The sequence below is a fragment of the Lipotes vexillifer genome, unplaced genomic scaffold, assembly GCF_000442215.2.
Source record: "Lipotes vexillifer unplaced genomic scaffold, Lipotes_vexillifer_v1.1 scaffold1359, whole genome shotgun sequence".
NCBI classification, from domain to species: domain Eukaryota; kingdom Metazoa; phylum Chordata; class Mammalia; order Artiodactyla; family Lipotidae; genus Lipotes; species Lipotes vexillifer.
The window spans coordinates 1,155,841-1,163,801 of NW_006771596.1; the positions used below are offsets into that span (position 1 = coordinate 1,155,841).

The window sequence follows — 7,961 nt, forward strand, 5'->3', positions numbered from 1 at the left end:
ATTTGCCGATCAAGGAAGGTTCCTTTCTGTCTGGCAGCACAGACTAGGTCAGCTCTCCATCAGAGGACTCCTGACAGCCCACTGCAGGAGACACTACTTAGCAACGTGCATACCCCCTTTTTAGACCCGTCACACATCCCAGTAGGGACCGGCGGGACGACTCCCAGCCGCAGCCTGGGTGTCTACACTGCTCCCCCCAGAACGCGCCAAGAGCAACGAGGCCGCAACTCTGTGACGTCAAGACCCCGCTCACGAGTTAGGGGCGGCCCCTCTCCTCCCAGGGCGGGGCGGCGTGCTGACGCCGCACGCCGGGGCGGGGCCGAGAGTTTGGTGCCCCGGAGGGGGGTGTCGGCGCCTCATTCGGGTGGAGCTGAGCCGGAGACAGGTAGGCTCGGGCTGCAGCCGGGCTCGGCCGGATTTGGGAGGCTCCGCGCCGGTCGGGCAGGAGGCAGGGGTCGCGGCAGGGAGCAAAGCCGCCGCTCCCTCGTTGCGGCCGGCGCCCCGGTGACAGGGAGTGAAGCTGGCTGGAGCGGGGCTGACGGGGGGAGGTGGGTGGGACGGGGCCTGACAGACGGGCGTGGCAGCCAATGGCGCGGCGGGCGCCTCCTGGCGGGCGGAGATTGGCGGGTTCGGGCGTGCGCAGAGGTCGCGCGGGGCGCGGAGCGGCGCTCCATTGGCTGTAGCGGGCAGGGGGTGGGCCGCACGGCGGATGTGAGGGAATGGGCGCCGCGGCGCGGGTGACCCCCAAGGTCGAGGAGGCGTCACGTGGGAGTCGGCCGGCAGTGTCCTCTCCCCACCCGGACGGATGGAAGGGTGGCACGCCCTTGAAGAAGCGGCTGCGAATTGTGGGCAGTCCTCCCTTTCCAGAGCGCGGAGACGCTGGTCGGCTTCTGTCCGGGCTGATCTTCGCTCCTGGGGTGAACCCTTGAGGAACGGATTACCCCGCAGTACCCCCACTTCTTCAGTACCCCACCGTACTAATCCTCCCTGTGTTCCTTGGGGTGACTCCCTTGAGGAGCGGATTACCCCTCAGTATCCTCTGTGTTCAGTACCCGCTATATCCATCCTCCCTGCCCTCTCCTGGGGTGAACCCTTGAGTGGATTACCCCGCAGCATTTACCTTACTCAGTATCTCTACTGTGCTCAGGACGCACCGTACCCATTCTCTCCGTGCTCCTCAGCGTGACGCCCCTGATGAGTGGATTACTTTGCCTCACCATACCGTACTCAGTACTTATATATTCAGGATCCCTCCATACTCAACACCCTCGGTACCCACCCTCTCTGTGAGCTCTTTGGGGTGACACCCTTGATGAGTAGAATACCCTGCAGTACCCTACTGTACTCAGTACGCCACCATACTCCTCTTTCTTCCAGCGGTTTGATAGCTCATGTTGAGATGAAGTGCATTTCCTCGAGGAACACACTAGTGTATCTTTTCACTTTTACCTGATGTCGGTGTAAGTTGGGTACCGAGACTTAGTAGAGAACCGGTGGCGAGAGACTCAGTAGATAAGAAACTGCTTTCTCTGCTTTTCGCCCAGAACAGATGACTCAGGTCTGAGGTGTGAACTCTGTCCTGGGGTTTCTCTGTGCCTTGTTCTGCAGTCCTGCACTTTGAAGCAGGGACTAGAGGCCCACTTCCAGGTACACTGCTCTGAGCACCTTTAGGATGAATCACCTGGGATGAAGCCTTGTTTGCCTGTGTCAGGACGTGCAGCAGTCCAACCGCACAGATTTTTGTTCAAGACCTGCGCGGTATGCAAGTACATAATACTATTCTAGCTTTGCATATTAGCTGAGGACTAGCTCTTGAAAGTTGGAGAAATATCAGAGTATCCTGATTATGTTTTTGAGAGCAGTTTCCAAGTTTCGAGTACTTTTTTTTTCCTTAACAGCTTTATTGAGATAATTCATGTATCATACAATTCACTCTTTCAAGTATGCAGTTCAGTGGTTTGTAGTATATTTACAGTATGCAGCCATCACCAAATTTCAGCACGCGAGATCTGGGATCCAGCCCCGCGCCCACTGCAGTGGAAGCACAGAGTCTTAACCACTGGACTGCTGGGGAAGTCCCAAAATTCAGTTACTTTTAAAGACTAACTTTAATTTCAGAAATATGAATTTTTGTTGATTTCATTTAAATTTGAATGCACAGTTTATTAAATGTGAAATATTTACCGTGTTTATTACCTGTATATCTTGTATATACATTTACGTGTTTCACATCTGCTTTTAATCAGTCTTACTTCTCGCTGCCCCATTTGACGAAAGTACTGTATCATCTCCATTAAAATTTTAGGTAGTTTTATTTTGGGATAATTGTACAATTATTGAGAAATTTATTTTAGAATGGTATAATTTTGAGAAATTGTACATGCAAATCTATTATATGCAGTTATAACAGATGGTACAGAGAGATCTCAGTGTCCCTTTACCCACTTTTCTCAAATGATAACGTTTTACAAAAACTACAGTATTCTATCACAACCAGGTATTGGCATTGATAACAGTCAAAATGGAGAACATTTCTATCACCACAAGCACCCTCCTGTTACCTTTTTATGGCCATACCCACTTCCATCCTGCTTCCAATTCCTTAGCTTCTGGCAACCACTAATCTGTTTTCCATTTCTGTAATTTTGGTGTGTCAGGAATGTTACATAAGGAGACTCATACAGTAAGTAACCTTTTGGGGTTGGCTTTTTTAATTTAAGCGTAATTCTCTGAAAATGCATGCAGGGTGTTGTCTGTGTCAGCAGTTTATTCCTTTTTATGCGTCCAGGCTATTGATGTACCACAGTTGATTTAACTCCCCAGCCACTGAAGGACGTCTGGATTGTTTCCGTTCTTTGGCTATTAAGCTGTTATAAACATTTATATACATGTTTTTATGTAAACATAAGTTTTCATTTCTCTGAGGTAAATGTCCAGGAGTGTAATCACTAGGTCATATGGTGGTTGCATGTTTAGTTTTTTGGGTTTTTTTTAGAAATAGACAAACTGTTTTCCAGAGTGACTGCCATTTCACATTCCCACCAGTAATATATTTGTGACCCAGTTTCTCTGTATTCTTGCCAGCGTTTGGTGATGTTACCATTTTCTAAAATTTTAGCTATTCTAATAGATGTGTAGCGATTGTGGTTTTAATTTGCATTTCCCTGATGTCTAGTGATATTGAATGTCTTTTCATGTGTTTATTTGCCATGGGTATATCCTCTTCAGTGAAATACCTCTTCATATCTTTTGCCCATTTTGTAATTGGAACTTTTGCCTTTTTTAATCTTTCATTTTGAGAATTTCTTACACATTCTAGTCCTCTCCTGGATATGTGGTTTACAGATATTTTCTCTAGTCTGGTAGCTTGTCTTTTCATCTTCTTAACAGTATGTTTTGCAGAGCAAAAGCTTTTAATTTTGATCAAGTCCTGTTTATGAATTTTGTCTTTTATGTGTTGTGCTTTTAGCGTCAAGTTAAGAACTCTTTGCCTGGCCCTAGTTCCTCTTACATACTTTTCTAAAAGTTTTATAGTTTTGTGTTGTACATTTAAATCTATAATCCATTTTGAGTTGATTTCTATATAAGGTGTGAAGTCTAGTTCGAGTGGTTTCTTCCTTTTCTTTTCCTTTCATTCTTTCTTTTTTTTTTTCCCTCCCCATATGTATCCAACCAGCAGCATTTGTTGAAAAGACTGTTCTTTCTCCATTGAATTGCTTTTGCTCTTTTGTCAAAAATCAGTTGGTTGTGCTTGTATGGGTCTGTTCTAGAGTACTCTGTTCTGTTCCATTGGTCTTTTTGTCTATTTCACCATCAGTACCACAAGTCTTGATTATTGCAGCTACATAACAACTCTTGAAATTAAGTAGATTGGTTCTTCCCACTTCATTATTCTTTTTCAAAATTGTTTCAGCTGATCTAATTCCTTCGCCTTCCCATATAAATTTTAGCATAATCTCGCCTATATCTATAAAAATTCTTGCTGGGATTTAGATAGGAATTGTGTTAAAGTTGTTTATCAATTTGGAGATAACTTCTTTACTATGTTCAATCTTCCAATCCTTAAACAAGGTATGTCTATTTATTTAGGTTTTTTTCTTTCTTCATCAGTGTTTTCTAGTTTTTAGCATACAAGTCCTGCACATGTTTTGTTAGACTTATACTATTTCCTTAAAAAAAGTTTTTGTTTTCATGTGTCTGTTGATAGTTTGTAGAAATACAGTTGTTTTTTGTATATTTATCTTGTATCCTGTGACCCTGCTGAATTCACTTATTAGTTCTATAAGTGTTTTTGTAGATTCGTTGAGATTTTGTCATAGATAATCATGTCATCTGCAAATAGTAGTAGTTTTATTTTTACTCTCTGATACATATGCTTTTTAGTTCCTTTTCTTGCCTTATTGCTCTGGCTGCAACTCTCAGTGCTACGCTGAGTAGTAGGGATGAGAGTGGACACCCTTACATTGCTCCCAGTTTTAAAAAGATGTGTTCAGTCTTTCACCATTAAGTATGTGTTTGCTGTAGACTTTTGTGGATGCTTTATATTAAGTTAAAGTTCCCCTTTATTCCTACTTTTCTGAGAGTTTTTATCATGGGTGTTGAATTTTATCAAGTGCTTATCTGCATCTGTTGTTATAAGCATGTGATTTTTCTTCTCTAGCCTGTCAGTATGGTGGATTACATTGTTTTTTGAATATTGAACTAGCTTACATCCCTGGAAAAAACCCCATTAGGTCATGGTGTATAATTGTATTTATATATTGCTTAATTCTATTCGCTATATTTTGTCAAGGTTATTTATTTATTTATTTGCATCTGTATTCATGAGGAATATGAGTTTAAAGCTTTTTTTTTCCTTTTTCTTTTTTCTATCTTTGTCTGGATTTCATTTCAGGGACATACTAGCTTCATGAAATGAATTGGTAAGTTCTCCTCCTTGTATTTTCTGGAAGAGATTATGTAGGTTTGGAGTTAATTAATCTTTAAACATTTGATAGGATTCTGTAGTGAAGCCATCAGGGCCTGGAAATAACGTTTTCTTTTTTTTTTTCTTTCTGCACTGCGTGGCTTGCAGGATCTTAGTTTCCCAACCAGGGATCGAACCCGTGCCCCCTGCAGTGGAAGTGCAGAGTCCTAACCACTGGACTGCCAGGGAATTCCCTGGAAATTACTTTTTCAGGAGCTTTTAAATTACATGTGAAATTTCTTTAATAGTTATTTCAAATTGGGTGAGTTGTGGTAGTTTGTACTTTCGTTGAGTTTCTCTGTATCCTTGCTGACCTCATGTCTAGCTTTTCCATCTCTTGTTGAAAGGGGGGTTGAAGTTTCCAACTATAATTGTAGGTTTGTCTTTTTCTCCTTTCTCTTTTATTGGTTTGATTCACATATTTTGCAATTATGTTGTTTGGTGCGTACACATTTAGAATTGCTATATCCTCTTAGTGAATTAACCGTTTGTCATTAATATCTCTGTGTCTGGTAATTTTCTTTGCTCTGATGTCTACTTTATCTGATGATAATATAGTCCTTCTGCTTTCCTTTGATTAATGTTTTCATGGTATATAATTTTTCATCCTTTCACTTCCAACCTTGTATTGTTACATTTGAAGTTTCTTATATTATTGGATCCTGTTGTTTTATCCATTCTGCCAATCTCTGTTTTCTAATTGGTGTATTTAGGCCATTTACATAACATATCAAGTAATTATTGATATGTTAGGACTTAAGTCTGCCATTTTATCCTTTATTTCCTTTTTTGTTTTTTGTTCCTCTGCTTTGTTTATCTTGACTTCTTGTGGGTTACTTGAACACATTTTTAAATTCTTTTATTTATATGTAGTGTTTTTGAGTATATCTGTGTAGCTTTTTTAGTGGTTGTCTAGGTATTATATATACATAGTTTATCACAGTATACTGGTGTCATCATTTTATCAGTTTGAAGTATAGAAACCATATCTCTGTTTACATCACTTTATCCTACTCCACTTAAAATTGTCTTTTAACACATTTTTGACTGGAGACGTATTACGGCCACAGGCTTTAGTTTCTGCAAAAATCCCCCAGTCAGTAATGTGTTAAATATTTCCTTTACAGACATATCATTAGAACCACATCAGATGTGTTGAAATTTTTGCTTCATCAATTACACATCATTTAGAAGATTTCTAGAGGAAAAGGAAATTATAATTACCCATATATTGTCTTTCTGTTGTTCTTTCTTTTCTTCATGATGTTGCAAGATTCCTTTCATCATTTACTTTCTGTTTACAGGATTTCCTTTAGCCATTCATTTTCGGTAGGTCTTCTGGCAGCAGATTTTTTTAGTTTTTCTTCATCTAAGAAGATCTTTATTCCCCTTTTGTTCCTGAAGGATATTTTTGCCGGATATAGGATTCTGGATCAACAGTTATTTTCCTTCAACACTTGAAAAGTGTTATGCCACTTTCTCCTGGCCTCCATAGTTTCTGGTGAGAAATATGCTATTCAAGTTGTTTGTAGTTTTCAAAAGCTTGTGATGGGTCTTGGAGTGGATTTCTTTGGGTTTATTTTGTTTGGGGTTCTCTCAGATTCATGAATCTTTAGGTTTATGTCTTTTTGCCATATTTGGGAAGTTTTCAGCCATTATTTGTTTGAATACATTTTCAGCCCCTTCCTCTTTCTGCTCCTCCTGAGATTCTGATGACATTTATATTCAGCATTAGGTCTTTTGTTATAGTCCCACATGTTCCTGAGGTCCTGTTCTTTTTTTTTTCCCCAGTCTGTTTTCTCTGTTCAGATTGCGAAATTCCTTTTGTTCATGTTTGTTCATGTTCATGTTCACTGTTTCTTCTTTCTTCAGTTTAACCTATCCAGCAAGTTTTTTATTCTGGTTATTGTAATTTTCAGTTCTGAAATTTCCGTTTAGTTCTGCTTTATATCTTCCTTTTCTTTACTGAGGCTTTCTACTTTCATTTGTTTCAAGTATGTTCCTAGTTGCTTGTGGAAGCATTTTGATGCTGGCTCTTTGAAAATCTTTGCCAGATAATTCTAACATCTGTGTCGTCTTGGTGTTGGTGAGCTTCCTCTGACACTGCTGGGGGCGGGGGGTAGGAGGTGCTGCCTGGTTATGGAGGTGGAGGCTCCTCACCTGGCCTCCTTGGTATCTGTGGGTAGGGACTCCTTGTTACTGCTGTGTGGGTGTAATTTCCCAATTACACCTTTGTGATTCCACCCTGCCTGGGAAGGGAGAGGTGCTGCCCTGTTACTGCTGGACGAGAGTAGAATCCAGGCTCCCTCCTAGATTGTTGGGGTGGGGAGGGTGGCTCATTGTCACCTGGTGGGGATGGAAGTCCCTGATCTCCTCTGACACTACCAGGTAGAGTGGGAGTGGGCCACAGTGTTTCTGTGGGGTTGGTTGCAGTAGAGTTGTTATTGTCTAAAAATACTCTGTCCTGCTAGGCTGCCCCATTTCTGGTCCTTTGGCCAGAGAGGGCAGACTTTTACTGCAGCTTTTTTTTGGTCTACATTAGTTGGTATTTCTGGGTTGCCAGCTTCTTCAGCGTCTAGTCTGGAATATAGGAGGCAAAAGGAAAACCGAGAACTCAATGCTCAGTCTTTTGGGGCCCCGAGGCCCCTTCCCAGTCTGTCTCCTCTCCACCTTTCAGAGTCTTATGTTTTGTTTTGTGTTAAATGAAGCATCTCATGTTTTAGCTGCATTTAGTGGGAAACAGAAGTCCTGTATGTGCTTTTTAAATTTTTAATAAATATTGACAAGTGTCCTTGCTTTCCATAAAAATTTAATAATTTCTACTTTAACCAACACCTTTAAAAAGTGCCTATTTACCTATACCATACACCATTGCATTCAGGGCACCTTTGGTAACACAGTGCCAGTCTGGGAAGGATGGATCAGTCTTCAGACCCATGCACTGAAGCTTGTTTGGGGTTCCCACTTCAGAGGTGGAAGTCCCCCCCCCCCCCCC

At 41.7% G+C, this 7,961-nt stretch overlaps 1 protein-coding gene across 1 annotated transcript in view; it reads left to right on the forward strand.

Annotated features, from left to right (window-relative positions):
• The first annotated feature begins 264 nt into the window (after positions 1–264).
• Positions 265–7,961, forward strand: part of OGDH (oxoglutarate dehydrogenase) — a 77,948-nt gene continuing 70,251 nt past the window's right edge. The window contains exon 1 of the mRNA XM_007447010.1: positions 265–385. The gene's annotated coding sequence lies outside the window, so the exon portion shown is untranslated. The remainder of the gene's footprint in view (positions 386–7,961) is intronic.